Source organism: Lissotriton helveticus, chromosome 8 (assembly GCF_964261635.1).
Source record: "Lissotriton helveticus chromosome 8, aLisHel1.1, whole genome shotgun sequence".
NCBI classification, from domain to species: domain Eukaryota; kingdom Metazoa; phylum Chordata; class Amphibia; order Caudata; family Salamandridae; genus Lissotriton; species Lissotriton helveticus.
This window is the reverse complement of record NC_136069.1, coordinates 544,789,098-544,813,446: the sequence shown is the minus strand read 5'-3', so window position 1 is coordinate 544,813,446 and position 24,349 is coordinate 544,789,098. Positions and strand designations below refer to the sequence as shown.

Genomic DNA, 24,349 nt, shown 5'->3' with positions numbered 1-24,349 from the left:
AATGTGGCCTTGTCCTCTAGTAAGGATAGTGTTTTAACAGTTTTCCAGACTAGTCTTTTTGAATGGGTTGTGCCCGAGTTGCATGTCCCAAATCGCAATTAGATTAGTAGCCACCAAAGCTGTCTTCAGGTAGGATCTTGCCTGAGATATATCCCTGTTTTGAATGTCTTGCCATAGCAGCGAGTTTAGAGTGTCGGTGGGGGCCGAACGGAGTTTGTGGCAGCAATTGATGTACGCTCCCTGTCTGGCAAGGGCTTGCTTTTGCAATCCAAATTCCAGCCTAAGTTGGGCCGGTGATGTGTAGGGCGGAAGGGAAAACATTGTTCTATGGTGTTTCCGCCTGGTCACGAACCGGGGACCTTTCGCATGTCAGGCCAACGTGATTACCGCTACACTACGGAAACGTCCAGAGCGGGCTTTTTGAGCCGTGGTTTGACAACAGCAGTCTTCCAGGATGAGGGGAAAATCCCCTCACTGATGGCCATGTTCATAACCTCTAGTAGCGGAGGGAGGACAACCCCTCTGCAGGTCTTTAAAGTTCTTAAAGGGCAGGGGTCTAGGGGCGAGGATGACTTGGTGGCATCAAGGAGAAGGTTAAGATCTTCTACGGTCAGGAGAGGGAAGCCAGTGAGACACAATTTGGGATAGGCTTCAGTGGTCTCAGTATGGGGAGAGGAGAGCATAGGAAGAGAAAGTGCTGAATTAGCATCCAGCTCCTGATTACAAATCTCAAGAGAGTTATAGATATCGGCAATTTTGGATTGGAAGAAGCTCGTGATATTATCGCAGAGCTCCTGTGTTTCAATAATAGGATCGGCAACTTTAGGAGCTGATAGAGAGTCAATTATTTTAAACAGATCTCGTGATGATTTTAGAGAGTAAGTTTGGTAAAATGACTTCTTTTTTCCTCAACAATAGCCTTCTTATAGTCTCTCAATAGAGATTTGTGTAGGGCTTTTTCCCGGGGGTCAGGGTGTGCATGCCAAGACCTCTCCTGTTGTCTGCACTTCTGACGTAGAAGTCTTAAACGGTCGGAGAACCAAGGCTGAGAAGGACTCCTTCGTGCTGAGTAGTGACGTTTAGCCGGAGCTAGGGTGTCCATAGCGTTCGGTAGGGCGTTAGTGAGACTCAATGCAGCTGCATTGGGATCAGATAAAGAGAGAGAGCTGAAAGCATCCATGAAAGGTGCAAGGGTTTCATCATTGATCGCTCCGTAATTTCTTCTGGTCTCCCAAAGGTTACTCTTAGATTTATTTGGTGATGTAGGATTAATATTAAGGTGAAAAAGAACTGCTCGATGGTCAGACCAAGAAAGAGGGATGGGTGTACCAGTCGTTAATCTGGCATCATTAGTAAAAATGCCATCCAACGTATGGCCAGCGGAGTGCATGGGGCCCTCGACCAATTGGCCCAGACCACATGCAGCTAGACCATCTATTAGTGTCATCGTATCCTTGGTATCTGTGGCCTCTAAATGGAAGTTAAATTCGCCCAGAATACTAAAATTGGGCTTATCAACAAACGGCTAAATGAGTTTGAGAATATTTTGCGGAAAAGTAGTTCTATGACCCGGAGGTCTGTAACAGAGGATGCCAGAAAAGGAAGCTGAGGGAAGAAAATTAATAGAAAAGTGCATTGCCTCAAAATTGTCGGAGGGAGAGGAAAGGGACTCAGTGCGACAGGTAAAAGTGTCTCTGAATAGAATTCCAAGTCCCCCACCCCTGCTCCCAGTCCTGTCCATCCTGGTCAGAGTATAGCCCTCAGGGACTGCCTCCACCAGATCAGGGCATGAGGATTCAGAACCCCACGTTTCGGTTATAAATACCCAGGGGGGATTTTTTTGGGAGACAAAGTCATTGAATGCTACATTGTTTCGGGCCGCAACCTAGCATTTATGAGCAGGCCAGCCTCTTTTATTAAAATAACTTCAGGCAGTGATTTTTCCGGATTAACCTGCTTTCTGATGGGGTGTCGGGAACATGTTGATTTAAAAGCCACTTTACAACATTGTATATTAGCAAGGTTTTCAGGAGATGTCGTAAAATGACATGTTCTGAGCGGAGGTCTAAATAAGAGAAGCGCGGAGCGAGAGTACAACTCACGGTCTGCTTGGAGTATGAAACGTGGCCCAGCTCGCATGGCTCCTGGCGCATCCTCAGTGCGGACGGGCACAGACGGGCTTAACTTTGGCGCAACTTCGGCGCGCGCAAGCTGCGCGCGTCCGCTGTGCTCGGAGAAAGTCATCCCGGGTAAATATGTCAGGTCCCGAGTCTGGCGCCCCACCTGACCAACATCAGCCAATGGGACCAGCTGTCTGCCGACGTGTCCTCCACGCAAACGGGAAAACCCGCGGTGGAACGGGGCACAGGCAGGAAAGGGAGCAAACAGTAAGGAAACTACGCAGTACGATTTACAAGCCAGGTAAAGTGCGTATAGTTTTAAAAACACGACGGAGTTTTGAAAAGTGAATTTCTAAAATAGCAGCAGGAATATTTCAGATAGCAGCAAGTATTTCACAATTTAACGTAAACAGCCAGGCATAGTAGTCATGCACTGGGAGCTAAGACCAACCGAGGATTCCAGTCATCCCGGTTAAATATGTCAGGTCCCGAATCTGGCGCCCCACCTGACCAACACCAGCCAATGGGAGCGGGGACCAGCTGTCTGCCGACGTGCCCTCCACTCAAACGGGAAAACCCGCGGTGGAACGGGGCACAGGCAGGGAAGGGAACAAACAGTAAGGAAACTACACAGTACGATTTACAAGCCAGGTAAAGTGCGAATAGTTTTAAAAACACAACGGAGTTTTAAAAAGTGAATTTCTAAAATAGCAGCAGGAATATTTCAGATAGCAGCAAGTATTTCACAATTGAACGTAAACAGCCAGGCATAGTAGTCATACACTGGGAGCTAAGACCAGAATCCATCATCGTTCTTTAGCTCACTTTGCCACCCCAGTTCAGACACTGCCATATGCAAATCAGTCTTGGCCTTGGGCCTCATGGGAACAGTCCAGCCCAAACTGCCATGTCTTCCCTGGACCGAAAACCAGCATCCTGGGACCGGTTTCGGGCTAACAGCCCTCATCAACCAGGTTAGCTGAATCCATGGCATGGGGTGGCGAAGTGAGCTAAAGAAGGGTGCATTGTATGTGAAAAGTGGGACATGTGGGTTTAAGTTTTACTTGCCCTGGTAGTTCAAAACTCCCAAATTCGTTTTCTAGTACTGTAAGGCCTATCTCTCTAATTGGATAACATTGGATTACCTTATTATAATTTTCCTCTTTTTTCCACAAAGGGTTTTTCAAAAAATGTTGGATTTCTCTGAGGAGGTTTTATTCTCATAAATCAACCCCACAGAGAAGCTTGCTACCCTTGTGGCAGCAATCCCTCAACTAGCGCCAAGGGGTAGGGCTATAGAGATTGCTTTATGTAAATTATATTGCATATTTGTGTAAATCTTGAAGGTTCTTCAACACTTGCACATTTTGTATGAATGTAATTATTGTTTTGTTTTCACAATTGCTTGTTTAACGTATCATGGTAACTGGCTGTGTATTCTACTCAGACATAAGCAAAATGTTTGTAATAGTACTAAAAAATACAAACTATTTGTGAGCATATCACATTAAGCCTATGAACTATTGATTCTAGGCTGATAGTCTGCTTAAATAAATAGCAGCAATACAAAATGGTAGCCAGGTCTTTCTTCTATTGGGCACAGCGTTTTATTGGGAGCAGGTAGAAATGTCATGTTTCGACTCAAACAAATTGTCATTTAAAAACATTTCTAATGGTAATGACGGATTTCAAAGCATAATTCTGAAAATGTCAATTTTAGAATTTGGGCATTTTATTTCTTGACCTAACAATTGAGGCCTGCTGCCTGTTCCTGGGTCACATGGCTGGGTATAGTTGACAGCTGGAATTTGTTTATTCCCATCAGGCAGTCACACAGGTGTGCCTGGATGGGCCATCAACTGGTAGGATGGACAGGCTGAGTTTCAAGTCAAGTAAAAAAAATGTTTATTTAGACCATTTGATCTATAAACCACAGTTCATCCTTTATCATTTAAAATCACATAACACAAATTCATATTCTTAACAGTAACAATTATCCTAAAAACAACCTTTATGCAATTTAAAACCAGAGTTCATTTGGATTATAGGGCTATTGGCAATTTTGGGCCTCCAGTCGGAACGGGAACTTATATACCCCCTGCATAAATTTCCCGATGGCTATCGCAATGTCAAGATTTTCCATATCAACTTGAAGCTCCCGTGCTTTAGTGCGATCCTCAACCTCATATTTTAAAAATATCGGGTGAAGAAACTGTTTACGTAAATTTAAAAACATATAACAATCCAGTAAGATGTGCAAAATATCACATTTCATTCCTAGTTTACACACACATTTACCATCAGGATGCATTAGGGCAGTTTTTATTGCACTATTTGTAAATAACGGATTAATACCTATACGTAATTTAAAAACTTCTGCTCTTATCCAACGGTTTGGTAACAAGTCTATATAAGGGAAGTTTGAATCTTTCTCCCATCCTGAGCTCATAAACTTTACAGAGTCTTTCTCTCTCAGATACATTTGGTCTGTCGCCCTGGAAGTTTCTTTACCCTGCACTTTAAGAACATTCTTTATTACATTAGTTTGGAGTGTCATAGGGTCGATGTTCACATTCAGGTAATCACAAATGTCCAGGAGTTTCCTTCTTGTTGCCTTCGCCCACTTTAACTCACTGGTCTGAATTTCTTTCATACACCATTGTGGTACCTTAGTGACTTCCTCCTGACCCAAGCGGTTCCAGAATCTAAGAAGACTCATCTGCACCTGGAAATTCAATGCGGTTAGGCCCAATTGTACTCTAACTGCCTGGATCATTGCCGACCCAGGGAGGGACAGCAAAGCTTTTAAACATTTTCCCTCCTCTTTATCCCAGGTGCTTTTCCCATCAATGCAGAGAACTTCAGCCCCATATTGGAATTGTGGCGGAACCATAGCTTTAAAGGCAGTCAAGAGAGGTTTATGTGACATATCGCCATAGCTATGGTTGAATCTTTTCAGCCCGCATACTGCTAAATGCGCTTTTAGTTTCTGCGCTTCCAAATGGGTATCCCACTTCAGAGACCTTGTAAACCATATTCCGAGGTATTTATATTCACTTAAAAGTTTCTAGCTTGGTTTGGCCCAAGTACCAGCCAATCTTCGTACTCTTCTTCCCAAGACATAGAATTTTTGTCTTATCCATGTTTACTGTAAGTCGCTTTGCGATAGAATATTCATTGAATACATTTAACTTCCTCTGAAGCCCCACCTCTGTTTGATCCATTATTACAGGGTCATCTGCGTACAACAGACAGGACAAATGCTTACCATTTATTTTAGGGCTCGCTCCTCTGGCTGTACCCAGGAGAAGGGGCAAGTCTGCTAAAAATATGGCAAAAAGTAACGGGGCCAGAACGCAGCCTTGCCTCAACCCATTATTTATCGGTATTTCCGTTGTAAGGCCGCCTGAGGTATCTTTAATTACCCGTGCCCAGTTATGGCTATGCAGTTCTTGGATAATCAGCAAAAGATCAGCAGGAACATAATACTTTCTCAATGTCTCCCACAAACAGTCCCTATCCACCAAGTCAAAGGCTGCTCGAAAGTCCACGAAGCAGCAAAACAATTTGCCCTGTTGCTCCATGGACTTCCTTGCTACAGTCCACAATGCGAAGCAGTGATCAATAGTAGAGTGCCCCTCCTTGAAGCCACCTTGCTCTATTGGAACTATTGACTGCCGCTCCACCCATTCCTTCAATTTTCCCAGGACTATTTTAGAAAAGATCTTTTCCCCAATATCTAATAAGTTAATCAACCTATAGTTCTTAGGGTCTTTCTTTCCCCCTTTTTTATGCAAGGGTCTAATTATGGCACCTCTCCAGGATTTTAGGAAATGACCTGAAGCCAGGATTTCCACAAACAAGTGGGATAAAAATCCAGCCCACCAATCTATCTAGGTTTTGATTAGGATGGCGGGAAGATTATCTGGGCCTGCTGCACGTGATAAGTTTAATTTTTTAATAATTTCTTTCACTTTTTCTATAGAGAAGTCTGGTATTAAACCTTCTACACCCCTTATCCGCGTTGATCTTTTCTTCTCGCTTTCTGGGGACCTTTTAGCGTTATAAAGATTACTTAAGTAGTCTACCCATGCTGCCTCCTCCACAACGCAGCTCATAGTACCCGGGACCCTTCCTGCAGCATCCTGTATAAACCTCCAGAACCCTTTTATATTTTTATTTTCAATTGTTTCTAAAAGTTTTGCCCAACATTCTTCTTTAAAAATCCCTTTCTGCTTCTTTACTAGGGATTTATACTCCTTTTTCAACCCAAGCAAGAGTTCCACATTCCCAACGTCATAGCTGATCCTCTGGCGTCGCTCTAATTTCCGTATCACACTTTTTTTCTCTGACATTCCTGATTAAACCACTTGGACTTTCCTTTCTTGGGTTGTGTATTTACCTTGACTTGTTTCTTATCATTTAGGCTGAGTTGGCACAGCCCCACATGCAACTGAATAGGCTGTACCCTGCCTTTAGATAAAGGTCATGTCACCACTGCACTATTCATTCAGTCAACATGGAGCTAGGGCAGGGGAGGCAGGAAACTTCAAGGACGTTATAAGGGGACTTTCTAGAACCTTCCCTACTTCAAAGTGAGCACCAGGCCTAAATATTGAACCATCAGATCCAGTTCTTCAGTACATGCCTGGACCTGTGGATACTACAGAAGAAGGACTGCTGTGCTGCTTTGCTGCTAGAAGGCCTGCTGTTTTGCTTCCCTGCTGCTCTGTTACCTGCTGATCGTCTTGCTGAGAAGGAAGACTGGGCTTTCACCCTCGATCCTAGGCTGAAGTGACTCCAGGGGTCAGAAGACTGACCTCCTGTTGGGAGCTAAAGGGACATAAAAGTGTCAGAGCTTTCTTGTAACATCTCAGCTGGCCGGCTGCCTGGGCCTGTAACTGGACCGACTAAACCCTGCTGGCACTACCCAAGTGCATTCTTGACCCCAAGAGGTACCACCCAGGTCCTGGACCCTTGGTGTGGCACAGGTTGAGCACCTCTCCAAAGAAAAAGAGAAATTCTGACATTTTGGGCTCTGCTTGCCTACCAAAATAAGTTTCCAGTGAATCCAACTCTTTGCTCCACAGTGACTGCCCCCACCAATCAGCAGCATGAGATTGTCACTTCGCACCATAGCATCAACAGTTTGCAATGATTGTCCATGGGAATTTCAATCAACCACCATCTGCAGCGCGCGGCCTGATCTTTGCGCCACATCAACTACCATCCCCAATGCTCTCCGTGCTCCTCACGGCCCCTTCCACTTTGGACTTAGAAAGTAATGCTTTTAGCTGGACTAACCTCATCCCTGTATCTGGGTCACGTTTCATCACAGTTGGCTGATAATGTCACTTTGACCCGGTCTCACACAACTAGATAAACGTGAGTGCAGCTTGGCTCTTTTAGGCGCTTCACTTACTTTGAAGCTATTCAATTTCATATGTCTGGTCCTACTGATTGGATTTTTGTTGTTTTGGTATCAATTAATTTATTACATTTTACTCCATGTTTCTACATTAGTGTGCGATTTTTCTTGTTCTGTGATTTCATTTTATTACTGTTTGAAGTGCTGCATACATATTTTACACAGTGCCTCTAAGTAAAGCTTGACTGCTTTGTGCCAAGCTACCAGAAGGTTGAGCACAAGTTAATTTGGGGTTTGCTTGTGGTTCACCCTGACAGAGATTGTGGTTTCTGCTTGAGTAGGGTTTCACCCCTATCACTCAGCAACCCAATTTCCAACAACACAGTTCTCAAGTTAGGCGTAATGTATTTGTGAAATGCACAATGGCATAAACATAGGCAGGTTCATGAATCAGAGCTAAAGCTATGTGCTAACAGGCATATCCATTAAATATTATACCAACAATTGACTAAATTAATAAAATAAACTCAGTCCTTTTTTCTTTTTACTCATGCTTTCATGTTATAGATAGTAAAAAATAACTTGTAACAGTCGTATTTCATTAGCAATGTTGTACTGAACAGTGTTTACAAACAACTATGGTCATTGAGTGTTGAACATAAGTGTGCAGTTTGCTGGGAAATCAGGTGTTCTACAGCTCTTTTTTTAATGCTCACCTTAATCCACCGACATGAATTGAATCCTATAATGAACACCTGGAAAAAAGTTATTTTCCTGGCCCTGATTAGAGTGTATGCTGAATACAGCAACTGTGTACAGGAATGGAACGAAAACATATTTGGCACCACTCGAAAGTTAATAATTGTTTGATTTAAGACGTATAGATTTACAAGGCCGAGGACATCTGACATACGTAATTGCAGTGTTGTACATTTGCTTCATTCAGACTGAACTGATGACTACTGTTATTTCACACTGTGTAGAATCCCCTGTCTGCATTACAATCGCCGATGTAGCCACTGTTCCAACTATCCATGATCGTCAAACGGCCCCAGAAATACACATTCTGACAAGGTTTTTTTTTATTATCTGTGCGGTGCACCCAGTGAATTAAATTACCTCTTGGCAAAATGCAATATAAGAAATTGGAAACTGTGTAGTGCTGTCCAATTAAATGTGTCCAGCCATGCTACAGAGACCTTGTGCTGTGAAACGAAATCGTTTTTACGCATTTCGGAAGGAAGGTCTGGGAGAAGTCTAATGTTTAGTGAGCATTGCAGTCTGGGAGCGATCACTACTGAGGAATTACTTCACCGAGGAGATCTGTGGCTAGGCTATTTACATACTCAAAAGTCAGTTACAGAACCTAAAAATCCAGTCTTGGGTACAATATAATTCATATGTCAGTTACATTGTTAGATGTGTTTTATTTTTTTCAGCTTCCAGCTCAACTATGTCTCTGCATTCTGCTTTAGTTGAAGTATGTGTTACAGCCGGAGAGATGCACAGGGTCAAAGGCAAGCACAAGGTCAACGGCTGACAGGATGGAGGGCTGGTTGTGGACTGTGTATATATGTATTATTTCTGTTGAAGTCTTGCTAATTTGGATCACGTCAGCCTCTAGAAGAACTTTATTGGTACAAAGCATTTTATCTATAATTACAGTGCTATCAATGCCCGATAGTCACATTGATGAAAGGAAGTGCGTGTTTCAATTGGTGATTGTCCCAAAAAATGGCATGAACAGAGTTTTTAATTTAGAATCTAAATTAGGCTCAGCATCCCAGTTAACACTCATATAATTTTCTCTTTTGGCATTTGGGATTGAAATTCTGAATAGAAGCAAAGGAGGAGGGGCTTATATAGTTCTTAAATAACAACCAGAGGTTCCATTTTAGGCTGCAATAGGTCATCCACAATAAAACATCACCCAGGGCTTTAAACATCAGTGATTCACTGAGAAGTAGTTTACAACGGAACAGGACTGAAGATCTTTGAATATAATCAGTTCAAGTAGCAGAATGATTAAGATGCTAACGTTGGGATAGTGCGGTCCATTTGGCACTCTTAGGGGCATATTATCAAGAACAGCGTAAAAAATTATCGCCGGTTTAGCGGCAGAAAACTGCAGCTAAAACGGCGATAATGGGCTTGATAATATGCATTTGAGAATTCCAATAGAAGTCCAAGTTCTGTTGTGAACATGGGCATTTATTGGAATTATCCAAGGCATATTATCAAGCCCATTATCGCCGCTTTAGCAGCAGTTTTCTGCCACTAAACCGGCGATACTTTTAACACCTTTCTTGATAATATGCCCTTAGTTCTTTACTCTGCCATCCTTTCACCTTTTCATCCACCAATCCATCCATCCCTTTACTCTGCCATCCTTTCACCTGACTGTCACTCATCCATCCTTTTACTCTGCCATTCTTCCAGCTGTCTATCCACCCTTCCATTCACTCATCCTTTCACCCACTCATTCACCTACCCACTTTTCTCCACACTCCTTCCCCCATCCATACATTCTTTCACCCTTCCTGCCTTTCAATATTCCTTCTATCTTTCCCTCTTCCATTGACCCATCTTTTAGTCTCTCTCACTCCTGCTTGCTATTGCTGTATTCTTTTATAATGGTATTTATCAGATTTTACCTGCCGAGTTGCAGGTAGAAGAGACCCATAAAGAGCCCACCCCTGCTGAAGCTGTTAAAGTGGGTGGGTTCAAGACGCCCCTGTGCACAGAGATCTAATATAATAGGAAAGGTTGTCTTACATCATGTGCCACAGCCATGTTGTCCTCTAGTAGTGACATCAAGACCGGTTCAGTTCCATGTCAAGAGTAGGAACCCAACAGGTAACAGTCAAGACAGTGATGCATCTTCTTGAAATACTGCAATTGATATACTATGGGTCAGTCCAGGATGTCAGTTATCTTTGGAAGTTTAACAACGGGTCACTAATTATTTCTTCTGGCTGTTTTCATTGTTAGGTTCCATTCCAAACAGCTGACATTCAAAACCATGTTTTATTTTGGCAAATTTACCAGCATTATTGGGGTACATTTTCCTTAATGTTTACATAAATATGAAATCAATCTTTGATTGTATTCCCCGTTCTGTTTCTTGATAACCCTGCCAGGATATCTCCATGTCATTTCCATAAAGAGGGGCCTGTGTGGGAACCTCAAGGCCCAGTCATTGAACAGCAGCAAATACAGGGCCTGAGTGTCACACCTGAAGTACAGTAGGTGTCTGGTATGAGCCCCTGAAATATATTAGTGTTGACAGGGACTTGAGGGCAAAGATTACCAATACTACTGGTAATTAAATACTGTATTATAATAAAAGAAAAATTGAGGTAGATGTGTGTGTGGGGGGAATTAATGCGTAACAAGTGATTTTGACTCAGTGACAAGTAGTGATTAGATATAATCGAACCCTATGAGGAAACACATCAATTAGCCATTAAGATATGGCCTAATTTGGTTGTAACAGGGAGCCATGATCTTCTATATAAATAAAAATGTAAATGTTCGTTTGTTCAAAATCGCAAATCTCCGAAAGTTCCACACCGATTGCCCTGAAATTTTGACACAACATTGGATTCAATACCCGCATGTTTTTATATACACAATGTTGGATTCCAATACGCTCGTGTCAAACACATGCGTGTTTTTTATCGAAAGCACGAACAGACACATAAAAATGTCAATGTTACTTTGTTCAAAATCTTAAATCTCTGAAAGTTCCTCACAGATTGCTTTGAAATTTAGACACAACATTGGATTTGATTAAGCACGTGTTTATGTATGCACAACGTTGGATACGAATACGCGCGTGTCCAATACGCGCGTGTTTTTAATCGAAAGGCCGAACAGACCCTATCGATTTGGTTGCTGTGCAAAAACTACAGGGGACGCATTGAGACAATAGTCTACATATAGTAGGATGGACAGTTGGTCTCAGGATGGCAGACCGGGAAGTGGGTGGGGGAGGGGGGAGGAGTTGGTTCACTTTCCAACATTAAGAAAGGAGGCACAGAGATAACAGTCTACATATATTAAGATGGACAGTTGGTGTCAGGTTGGCAGACCGGGAAGTGGGTGGAGGGAGGGGGGAGGAGTTGGTTCACTTTGCAACATAAGCGCGTGTTTATATATACACAACGTTGGATTCAAATTTGCGCTTGTCCAATACGCGCGTGTTTTTAATCGAAAGGCCGAACAGACCCTATCGATTTGGTTGCTCTCAGGATGGCAGACCTGGAAGTGGGTGGAGGGAGGGAGGAGGAGTTGGTTAACTTTGCAACATTAGGAATGGATGCATAGAGACAATAGTCTACATATATTAGGATGGACAGTTGGTGTCAGGATGGCAGACCGGGAAGTGGGTGGAGGGAGGGGGGAGGAGTTGGTTCACTTGGATTCGAATACTCGCATGTACAATATGCATGTGTTTTTAATCGAAAAGGCCGAACAGACCCTATCAATTTGCTTGCTGCGTAACAACTACAAGTGACGAATACAGACAATAGTCACAAAAATATATTGTATACCCACAAGCATTGTGAAATTAAACATATTAGAAACGTGCGCTTACTCTTTTCTTTCTCTTCCACTTAACCAGACTGAGCCACAACAACGCGCGGCCTGGTACCGGTAGTTGTATATAATGATATACACACCCAAACAAAACGGTACCCATGCCCCGAAAGTGTATTTATAAAGTGCTATTTTTTAAGAGCAATGGAGCCTGTGACATGTCAAAGGCCTTAAGTACCTACTTTGCAGTGTGCCTGCTTACTCCCCCCTTTAAAATATGCCATACCTCCTACTTCGTTAATGAACTGGAGGAAGTCATAAATCTGGAAAATGCAATCAAAGCTTTCAACATGATTGTAGCACCAGAAAATCACCCCTGGCACTTGATTCTGGACTGATGGAAAAACGTACAAATTTCTTCACAGAGATTCAGTACAAGAATCATTGAAATATGCAATATTTACCAGTGCTGATTCATGATATACATTACAAATTAGAACTTGAACTTCAACAATTTTAACTACGGCAAGGTGCTTATGTGGCTTTTAGTCCATGAGAAGCGTCAGCTGAGTGATAGCAAATGTTAGACGGAATCTCATTATCCGTTGGCATGTGAAATTTGAGTAGTTTCCTTTGCCAAAATTATGTAAAATTCCCCCCAAATTATGGGGAATTATGTGAAATGCCAATTCAGGATTGTACACATTTTCTTTAGCACGCACTGCTGCCTCGTGTTCATTTTGGACATGAGGACACATTTAGCACTATAAAAATAGTACAAAATTACAACTCAAGTGAACAAAAACCTCTTACTTTCTGTTTGTTTATGTTGGTCTTGTACTCCCACAAAAGTGTGCTTTACCGGAGTAAGATCTCAATTACACAACGTGACATAATCAGGTAATCTCGCACATTTTGTGAAAAAGTGTAGAATGAAAAGCTAGAAATTATGCTATATATCACCTGAAATGTTGCTCAGACCTACTCATCACCTGGATAGGATACATCTAATCATGAAATAGAGCCTAATTTAGATACTGGCAGATGGGTTACTATGTCACAAATGTAATGCATGTAATGAAGGCAGACAGAAAATCCATCATGTTTGTGATGGAGTGACCCATCCCACTAAACAAAAAATTGTCCTTAGCTCTACTACTCTGCAGCTCATGATAAGGTCGATCACAGTGTCTGATGAATGCATGGGTAGATTAGAAAGCACTGTGCTATTCAGGCAATCTACTCTTCCCAAATACAACCATTTAATCAAAAATCAGGAAAATCTAATTCTTCAGGCAACAAGAATCATTGCAAGTAAAAGGGGGTATTCTTTTAACAATTTGCTGTTTAACATATTCCGACTTTCTCAGCAAATTGACGTACAGCATAAAAACCTGTGAATAGGAAAGGGACAGGGGTTGAAACCAGATTATTATGAGAAGATAATGGACCATAGGGTTTAAAGAGTGTTTTAACTACATCCGCACATTTGGGAAATATCAGCTTTGGAGTTCATTAGTCGCCATATAGGGCCAGATGTAGGTGGCTCATTACCGGTCGGTAATGGCAGAAATTAACGAATTTCGGCCGTTACTGACCGGTAATGGGCTTTTCTTATGTAGGGGGCCGAAATTAAGGATTCGGTAAATACCGATTCGGTAAATATCTTGCATTATGTCCACAAATCCTCTGCTTTACATTTTACACAGCAATGGCATTCGTGAATCCCAAGTCAAAAACCTTTTTTCTAGCTGTGTGAAACTTTTCTGTGCATAGACATTTATTTTAGCAAATCTTCTCAAAGTTAGTTATCTCATCAAAAGGCTCACATTTCTAAAATTGGGACTGGCTCATGCTGCCAAGCTAAATGAGACCTACCCCATTTCTTCTGTGCACACCTGCCGAATTTACAGTCAAGAATTAGCAGAGATCACTTCTGTCAAAAACACTTATTCAAGTGCCCAGTCTTCCTTTTAAGTGGGCAATCTGCATGCAAGTCTAGATTTTTTTTTTTAGCCTAAACCTTTGAACTCGCTCCTTCTAGACATCTAACAAATGCAACCTTCTCAACATTTGGAAAAAAGTTTTAAACCCACCTACTTCCTAGTCCATGCCTGTTGTAATTGGCCCTTTTTGCAGGGTCATCCCTGAACTTTTTTCCTTCCTCCTAGTCTTTTTCGTGACCTGGTGTACGTGGTTTTAGGACTCTGGGAACTTTAGCACTGCTGTCCAGTGTAAAGTGTGTGTGCTCTCTGTGGTAAACATTGTAAGATTGGTCTACACCTGTTTGGCAGATTTAATTTACAGTCCCTTGTAAAATGGTATCCCAGATATCCAGGGCCAGTAAATTAAATGCGACTGGTGGGCTTGCAGCACTGATTGCTCCACCCACCAAAGTAGCCTTTCAAATCTGTCCCAGGCCTCTGCCATTGCAGGGCCTGCACACCCAGTTTACTGCAGCTGTGACATGGCCCCTAAAGTGTGTGCCACATCTGTGACCCCCCTTTTACTGCATGGCAGTCACCCCTAAGGTAGGCCCTAGCTGGCCCTATGGGCAGGGTGCATTATATGAAAAGGGTAGGACATGAACCTTAATTGTGTGACAAATCCTGGTAGTGACAAACAGTCATTTTGGTTTCTCACTATTGTGAGGCTGCCCTCTCATAGGAATACATTGGGGATTCCCTGATATGCGTGTCAGTGGTAATTCCTGATATGAGAGGAGCAGCATGGTCAAGTTTGGTATGTTTGGAGTATTATTAATAAATGCTGCATAATGATGTGCACAGATTTATTATCACTATTTTACAAATGCTGCCACTTTTAGAAGTTGTACACAAGTGAGAAGTGTCTCTGCACACCTTGTTTTTCCTATGATCAAACTGAATGAACCAGAAAATTAATCAATTTTTTAACCAAATATGCGTGCATCCACCTGAAGGATAGATGTGACCCACCAATCTCTCTGTACACTAAAAAACTAAAGGCGGTTGTTTGGATAACCACAACCTGAGTGGAGCACAGCACTAGACAAAGAGTTATCTCAGTAGGCTAACCAAAATAATCAAAGAGTCAAAAGCTCTAAGGCATGTGAATTTATCATACCATAATGTATCGTATTTTGCATTCGCAATATGTGAAGTAAATCAACAATGTTAAAAAAAATTGCACTTAAATACAATGCATATTTCAACTATTCAAAAATAATTCTATATCCAACATCAAACCCCACAAAATACATTCAACAGATTATAAAGGAACAGTCCCAATGCATTTCGGGTTCCTTTTAGAAGGTGGCATTTCTGTGTGCTATGTGTTTTTGTGCTTGCTTGATGTGTATTGCATGTCTGGCGCTGGAGTGATGGGGCTGGTGAGGTGTGTGGCTCCAGAGGGACAGGTTGAGTCAGCGCTAGGCTGAATAGGCAGATCTGTATTTGGAGTAGTGGGAGGAGTAGCCCCTGTCCCTGAATAGGTCTGTGCCTGCCTTGTTCAATGCTGGCCCCACCCCCCTGTGCTGTGTCAGGGGCCAGAGCTTAACCTGACAAAGGAGGGTGTGAGCACTGTATAGAAAGGGCTTCAGTACCCCCGAGAACCAGTTGGGACTGGTTCCCCAAGTCCTGTGCCAGGGCAGAACAAAGACCATCCTGGTATAAATATTGGGGTTGTGACCCCATGTAGGTTGTACCTACTTGAATCCGGGTGAGGAGGACTGCTAGGCCCTAGGAGGAACCGCCACGAGGGACTGCCCCTCTGCTGGAGGGTCCTGTGAGCTGGCCTGCCTGGCCCAGCTCTGCCTGTGTGACTATGGGGTCAGGAGGAGAGGACTGCTACTGTGTTTTTACACCCCTGTGAGCTGGCCTGCCTGGACCCAGCTCTGCCCTGTGTGTCTTTGGAATTCAGCTCAGGGTACACACTGGAGTTTCACCCTGCATAGGGAGAACCAGAGGCCTTGTGCCTTTATGGAGTGATCTCAGCGTGAGAAGTGCTCTGGCTGGACTCCAAGAGGGGATTAACCCAGAGCACGTGGTGAGCGCTCACACATTTGCTGCCTGAGCCCAAGGAAGGGGCTCCAACTACACCAGGAGGAGTGTGTGATGAGCACTCTGTGAATGCATTGCCGAGAGGAGAGCTCCTGCTGTGATCAGCCAAGCACTGTGGCAGAAGTCAGGCATCATGAGAGCCTGATCGTGGGCGGGACCGGCTTGGGAGGAAGGAAGCAGGAGAGGCCAGAAGCCAGGAAGTGCAAGGCCTGGTTGTGGGCGGAGCAGGCGACGAATTAGAGCCGGTGCCCCGCAGGCTCCTCGACCCGCGATCTGAAGGGGGAAGAAACGGGGCCTCACGTGCTTCATTCTGTGACCTCCCGCCTCCCCCCCCACCTAGCAGAAGAAAAGGAGGGTTACCAATGATAACCGGTCACAACGAGGAGACCAGCAAAGCCTGAAGAGAAGGTCCCAGGCCGCCGTCACCAGGTCAGTGGGACCAGAGAGAAGCTTCCTTTGAAGGGGGGGGCGTGGTTGCCTGACGTGGGACCTCTTTTAACTTGGCCCCTGTTCTCTTTTGGGCTTGCTCTGCATCAGGGGGAGAGTATGAGCAGTGTCCACAGCTGCGCTGGCAGAGGATGGGCATCTGCTCTGGAGAGGGACACACGCCTTGGGAATAGCCCTGACTATTGGCATTCTCAGAAGAGAAGCCCCGGTGAGGGGGGCTTCCAAGGCACTCTGTTGGTGCCAATTTCTTTTGAGTTACACAGCGGCACAGCCTGATTGTGGACAGCTGCAATGATGGGCCATTCCTTTTTAGGCTCACCATAGAAGTCCCAATGAGGGGGGCTGAGGAGGCACTGTTGGTGCTAATTTCTGTGGAGCCCAGCTGCACCGCCTGATTGCGGGCAGCTGCAATGTTGATGGTGGGCCTTTTTTTTCGGTCTCTAGAGAGACCATGGTGGATAACACCCTCGCCCCTCATTTCTGGTGCCAACCTGTTGGGCTTGCACCATGCTGCAGAGGCAGCTTAGCGCCCTGACTTTTGATGGAAAAAGGGCATTGCGGGGAAGTCCCGTACGGGCCCCCGAGAGAAGGGCAGTTGGCCTGCGAGTACCTGAGGTACTGGTAGGGCGCAAGGCCCTAATGTGATGCATAATGTGTTTATGCCTAATGCGATGCATATTGTGTCTATGCCTAATGTGATGATCCTGAGTACAGTATGTTACCAGTAGTTGCTGTTTGTTTTATATTTACTACTTGAGCTTTGTAATGGTTCTGACAGAGGCCCGATTGGCCCTGTCATGTATATAAGTCTCCTGTAAAATATTGCCTAGTGTCGGGTGGCACAGTGTATATTTGCGGTTATTTTCTAATGTGTTTATGATAATACAAATGCTATTTTTATATTACCTTGTATGGAGTTTCTTTTGTGGTGTGCCTAGTGTCTCGCTGCTGTGTGTGTGTGTTGCGCAAATGCTTTACACATTGCCTCTGGGATAAGCCTGACTGCTCGTGTAAAGCTACCAAGGGGGTGAGCAGGGGTTATCTTTGGCGTGTTACTCCCTTGCCCTCACTAGAGTGGTGGTTTCTGCCTGGCTTAGGCGCAAGCCCTAGCCAACCAAAAATCCCATTTATAACAATGCTTTTCACCTGTTTGGAAGAGCTTGTACTAAAAAGCTTCTGTACATAACAATGCATTACAAAATCCAAATCAAATCAAAACAAATCAGACCCAAAACAAACCACAAAATATATGTGTGCATACTGGCATGCTTGTTCACAGTGACTGACACATGCTTGTGTTTTAGTGGCATATACTAATTGCTTAGACTAATGCATTTCCATTGACATTGATAACAGTGACTATCAGCTACATCCATATGTACTCCTGGAGGAATCCAGGCTCAAAAGTATGGACTAAGTCTGAATGCAAAAAACTTGACCAGGCAATAGTATCCAGCTGGCAAGAGGACTTCTCTGGGTGCAAATTCTGAATTTTTTTGGCCTCCCTCTTTTCCCAACTTAACCAATGCCTTCAGGGTTCTCGTCCAACAGTTAATCAACAACATGAAGCACAACTCGGATTCAGCCTGGTACCTTACTTTAATGAAGGACTTTGACTTCCATTTCCAACACTAATTCAAAAGGTAAGAAACCTTGTAGGTGTATCCGACCCATGGTCTATCATGCTTGGCGCCAAACCATGCCTAGTTCCTGGTCTACTGTGACCAGTTGACTCGCATGCTTTTTTAAGCTATTTTTATTTTAATGTTTAAAAAATTATATCTTCAGTTTACTTTATTGCATTTTTGCTAGGTATATCATTTTGTGCTTTAAATTATTCTCTATTTCTCTAAATTTCAGTGAATATATGTTTTGCTGTGTTTTTTACTTTTTAATTGTTTTAGTTCTTCAAAATGCTTAACAATTTTTTTAAGTTAAGCCTGTTTAGTCAGTTGCACAGCTACCAGGGGTTACGCTGAGGTTTACATTATTGAGCATGTTACTGGATCTAACAAGATTGTGACATTCTTCCATGTGGTGGACTCCCATCCACTCCAAGTAATAATCCACTTTCTCACCAAAAGATTGAAAGGGATGGAGAGAAATAAGTCTATAGTTGGTGAGCAGTTTTGAATTTTGGGAAGGCTTCTTAATACAGGAAATAACACATGTTTCGTTCTGGGATTTGGCAATGCCTGCTCATTGCAAGAATGTATTGTATACGGCTGTCACATTGGGAGAGATGACATTGGCCAATGTGAGCAAGGATAGGTGTAGTGAAGGGGTAAGATGAGGCGCTAGATTTACTGGATAAGGAAAAGGAAACTTTAGAGTTAACCATTAAAGGGGTTTATTCTGAGAGCATTAGCCTGATAACCTCTTATAACTGTAATACTGGTAGCAGTTGTAGAACAGTTTACTAGAAGAGGTTAAGCAGAAGGCAAATAAATGTTCTAAATATTTTTAGACAAATAAGAAGATTGAAAATAGCAAAGACCCAACGTCGGAAAGATGAGAAAGAGTTAGCAACAAAAAAAAATACTTTTTTGTCAATTAAAAAATTAAAGAACAATTTGCAGCTTTAAACTTGTGGCATACATTACTTCTGGCAGTTGTAATTTTCCATCTCTATGCATGATTGCAGTTACTGCATGTTTTTTTCTTGACGGAGGAATCATAATTCTGCTATTTGCACTTTAAGGCATTGCAATGGTTTTTGAAGCTGTTTAAGGCATCCATTTACCTGATACAAAGGAGTTAGATCTTTATTAAGACCTAAAGGCACCACTGAATTCCTGCTATGCATTTTGTGAGTCTCTCAGTGACATTACTTTCACACATGAAACATGATAAATTGCTCATCGAAGAATGCACAGTTACCCAACACTACAGAGTTTACTTTACCTTTAAGTGTTTTCTTACTAATAAGTGCACTCTACAGCTAATAACAGTTCTCCTCAGATTCTTTGTACATCCCTATAACTAATAAACTTTTTCATCGCTGTATGCATAAATCCCTGCGGGTTTACATTTAAACATTTAGGGCTTGTTTCACAAAGCTAAATGTATACATTTGTGTAAGTTTATGATTGTTTATTCTTCACAAAGGTATTTTACAAGTAATACATTTACGAGTGAGGAGTCTCATCTAAGTATGGGCGTAAAATCCACTCCGCTCGCGGATTTTTCGGATTTTCGGCAAATTCGCAATCCGCGAACTCTCGCGAATTTGTCGAAAATCCGTGAATCCGCTCGCGGCAGATTTTTTGCTTGGTTGCGGCGCGCGGCGTGGTGCACGGCGTTCACTTTCCGTCATTAAGCGTTTGCCGAGTTGTTTTTCTTGATCATATTTTTCTAGTGCCGCGCCATTTTAGATCTTGCTGCGTGATCCCGCGGGAGTTTGTCGCCCGCGAATACGTAATCGCGGCTTGCCACCTTGCACAGCACACCTCGCGAGAGTTCTCAATTGCGAACACGTAGTTGCGGCGGAAAGGAACAATCTCGCACTCGCGAAATAGAGATTTTGCAATTCTGCACAAGAAAATCACCAGCAAACAGGATAAACCTTCAGAAAATTATGATTTTTATCAGAATCACTCCTCAGGTTGACATTTGCATGGCCTTTTTTTTTGCAAGGAGTCCATTTTTGGGGGGGGGGAGGAAGGAAGTGGCCCACAGTCTCCAACTTCCTGCTCCTGTCCAGCAGGCTCCTCCCAGTGCTTTGTCCATCTCCTGGTCACTTTCATTTGGATCTGGAGCTGGAAGGATTACTTTTTGTGGGTGCTGCTGGATATTTGGATTTGAGGCCTTTTTGACTGTCTTTGGATCACTTTTGGATTAGAAATCAACTTTCACAAGTAAGTTTGTTTGGGGCATTACAGTTGCTGCAAGTACAATTTTGGAACTTTTTCAGAGCATTAAATAAATTATATTGTGGGTAGCCACAGTATCCAGTAGGACCAGGGTTGGTTAGGGGTGCATGATACAACTGTTTTGTTGAATTTAAACACCATTGAGGCCATGGATGGGCTGGGATTGTGCTGATTTTTGTCGTTTTTTTGGGCCTGCTGGTGTGACCCTTTGCCCAGGGGTGGTGAGTGTTGCATGGGCCTAGTCTTTCTGTGGGGTGTCTTCTTGAATTTAAACATCATTGAGGCCATGGATGGGCTGGGATTGTGCTGATTTTATTGTTTTTTGTCGTTTTTTTGGGGCTGCTGGTGTGGCCTTTTGCCCAGGGGTGGTGGTGCATGGACTGAGTGTGCCTGTGGTGTGGTCTCACTCTCTTTAATGTAAACATCATGGATGGCATTGGATTGTGGTGATTTCTGGCTGGTTTTCTGTTTTTTGGGGGTGTACTGTTGATGTGGACTGGCCATGTGGGTGGTGGTGGTGGCCATCTTGAGTGCTGGCTGGTACAGGCAACATGTGCTTGGGGTGTAAGGGGCCATTTTGAAGAGAGGCAGTGTCTGAGGCCTGCACTTATTTTGCCTACTTTTCATCCATTATGCCCAGGGGTAGTGAGTGTTGCATGGGCCTAGTGTTTCTGAGGGGTGTCTTCTTGAATTTAAACACCATTGAGGCCATGGATGGGCTGGGATTGTGCTGATTTTATTGTTTTTTGTCGTTTTTTGGGGGCTGCTGGTGGGGCCCTTTGCCCAGGGGTGGTGACTTGCATGGGCCTAGTCTTTCTGTGGGTTGTCCTCTTGAATTTAAACACCATTGAGGCCATGGATGGGCTGGGATTGTGCTGTTTTTTGTTGTTTTTGTCGTTTTTTTGGGGCTGCTGGTGTGGCCTTTTGCCCAGGGGTAGTGGTGCATGGACTGAGTGTGCCTGTAGTGTGGTCTCACTCTCTTTAATGTAAACATCCTGGATGGCATTGGATTGTGGTGATTTTTGGCTGTTTTTCTGTTTTTTTTGGGGTGTACTGTTGATGTGGACTGGCTTGGGGTGTAAGGGGCCATTTTGAAGAGAGGCAGTGTCTGAGGCCTGCACTTATTTTGCCTACTTTTCATCCATTATGCCCAGGGGTAGTGAGTGTTGCATGGGCCTAGTCTTTCTGAGGGGTGTCTTCTTGAATTTAAACACCATTGAGGCCATGGATGGGCTGGGATTGTGCTGAATTTTGTGTTTTTTTCGGTTTTGTGGGGCTGCTGGTGGGGCCTTTTGCCAAGGGGTAGTGGTGCATGGACTGAGTGTGCCTGTGGTGTGGTCTCACTCTCTTTAATGTAAACATCATGGATGGCATTGGATTGTGGTGATTTCTGCCTGTTTTTCTGTTTTTTGGGGGTGTACTGTTGATGTGGACTGGCCATGTGGGTGGTGGTGGTGGCCATCTTGAGTGCTGGCTGGTACAGGCAACATGTGCTTGGGGTGTAAGGGGCCATTTTGAAGAGAGGCAGTGTCTGAGGCCTGCACTTATTTTGCCTACTTTTCATCCATTATGCCCAGGGGTAGTGAGTGTTGCATGGGCCTAGTGTTTCTGAGGGGTGTCTTCTTGAATTTAAACACCATTGAGGCCATGGATGGGCTGGGATTGTGCTGAATTTTGTGTTTTTTGTCATTTTTTTGGGGCTGCTGGTGGGGCCTTTTGCCAAGGGGTAGTGGTGCATGGACTGAGTGTGCCTGTGGTGTGGTCTCACTCTCTTTAATGTAAACATCATGCATGGCATTGGATTGTGGTGATTTCTGGCTGGTTTTCTGTTTTTGGGGGTGTACTGTTGATGTGGACTCGCCATGTGGGTGGTGGTGGTGGCCATCTTGAGTGCTGGCTGGTACAGGCAACATGTGCTTGGGGTGTAAGGGGCCATTTTGAAGAGAGGCAGTGTCTGAGGCCTGCACTTATTTTGCCTACTTTTCATCCATTATGCCCAGGGGTAGTGAGTGTTGCATGGGCCTAGTGTTTCTGAGGGGTGTCTTCTTGAATTTAAACACCATTGAGGCCATGGATGGGCTGGGATTGTGCTGATTTTATTGTTTTTTGTCGTTTTTTTGGGCCTGCTGGTGTGACCCTTTGCCCAGGGGTGGTGAGTGTTGCATGGGCCTAGTCTTTCTGTGGGGTGTCTTCTTGAATTTAAACATCATTGAGACCATGGATGGGCTGGGATTGTGCTGATTTTATTGTTTTTTGTCGTTTTTTTGGGGCTGCTGGTGTGGCCTTTTGCCCAGGGGTGGCGGTGCATGGACTGAGTGTGCCTGTGGTGTGGTCTCACTCTCTTTAATGTAAACATCATGGATGGCATTGGATTGTGGTGATTTCTGGCTGGTTTTCTGTTTTTTGGGGGTGTACTGTTGATGTGGACTGGCCATGTGGGTGGTGGTGGTGGCCATCTTGAGTGCTGGCTGGTACAGGCAACATGTGCTTGGGGTGTAAGGGGCCATTTTGAAGAGAGGCAGTGTCTGAGGCCTGCACTTATTTTGCCTACTTTTCATCCATTATGCCCAGGGGTAGTGAGTGTTGCATGGGCCTAGTGTTTCTGAGGGGTGTCTTCTTGAATTTAAACACCATTGAGGCCATGGATGGGCTGGGATTGTGCTGATTTTATTGTTTTTTGTCATTTTTTTGGGGCTGCTGGTGGGGCCCTTTGCCCAGGGGTGGTGACTTGCATGGGCCTAGTCTTTCTGTGGGGTGTCCTCTTGAATTTAAACACCATTGAGGCCATGGATGGGCTGGGATTGTGCTGTTTTTTGTTGTTTTTGTCGTTTTTTTGGGGCTGCTGGTGTGGCCTTTTGCCCAGGGGTAGTGGTGCATGGACTGAGTGTGCCTGTAGTGTGGTCTCACTCTCTTTAATGTAAACATCCTGGATGGCATTGGATTGTGGTGATTTTTGGCTGTTTTTCTGTTTTTTTTGGGGTGTACTGTTGATGTGGACTGGCTTGGTGTGTAAGGGGCCATTTTGAAGAGAGGCAGTGTCTGAGGCCTGCACTTATTTTGCCTACTTTTCATCCATTATGCCCAGGGGTAGTGAGTGTTGCATGGGCCTAGTCTTTCTGAGGGGTGTCTTCTTGAATTTAAACACCATTGAGGCCATGGATGGGCTGGGATTGTGCTGAATTTTGTGTTTTTGTCGTTTTTTTGGGGCTGCTGGTGGGGCCTTTTGCCAAGGGGTAGTGGTGCATGGACTGAGTGTGCCTGTGGTGTGGTCTCACTCTCTTTAATGTAAACATCATGGATGGCATTGGATTGTGGTGATTTCTGGCTGGTTTTCTGTTTTTTGGGGGTGTACTGTTGATGTGGACTGGCCATGTGGGTGGTGGTGGTGGCCATCTTGAGTGCTGGCTGGTACAGGCAACATGTGCTTGGGGTGTAAGGGGCCATTTTGAAGAGAGGCAGTGTCTGAGGCCTGCACTTATTTTGCCTACTTTTCATCCATTATGCCCAGGGGTAGTGAGTGTTGCATGGGCCTAGTGTTTCTGAGGGGTGTCTTCTTGAATTTAAACACCATTGAGGCCATGGATGGGCTGGGATTGTGCTGAATTTTGTGTTTTTTGTCGTTTTTTTGGGGCTACTGGTGGGGCCTTTTGCCAAGGGGTAGTGGTGCATGGACTGAGTGTGCCTGTGGTGTGGTCTCACTCTCTTTAATGTAAACATCATGCATGGCATTGGATTGTGGTGATTTCTGGCTGGTTTTCTGTTTTTGGGGGTGTACTGTTGATGTGGACTGGCCATGTGGGTGGTGGTGGTGGCCATCTTGAGTGCTGGCTGGTACAGGCAACATGTGCTTGGGGTGTAAGGGGCCATTTTGAAGAGAGGCAGTGTCTGAGGCCTGCACTTATTTTGCCTACTTTTCATCCATTATGCCCAGGGGTAGTGAGTGTTGCATGGGCCTAGTGT

General features: G+C 44.0%; 1 non-coding gene across 1 annotated transcript; it reads right to left on the bottom strand.

The window, feature by feature from the left end:
- Positions 1-331: 331 nt before the first annotated feature.
- TRNAV-GAC (transfer RNA valine (anticodon GAC)) lies at positions 332-404 on the bottom strand. The gene has a single exon. It is a non-coding gene; the product is annotated as a tRNA-Val (tRNA).
- Positions 405-24,349: the final 23,945 nt, after the last annotated feature.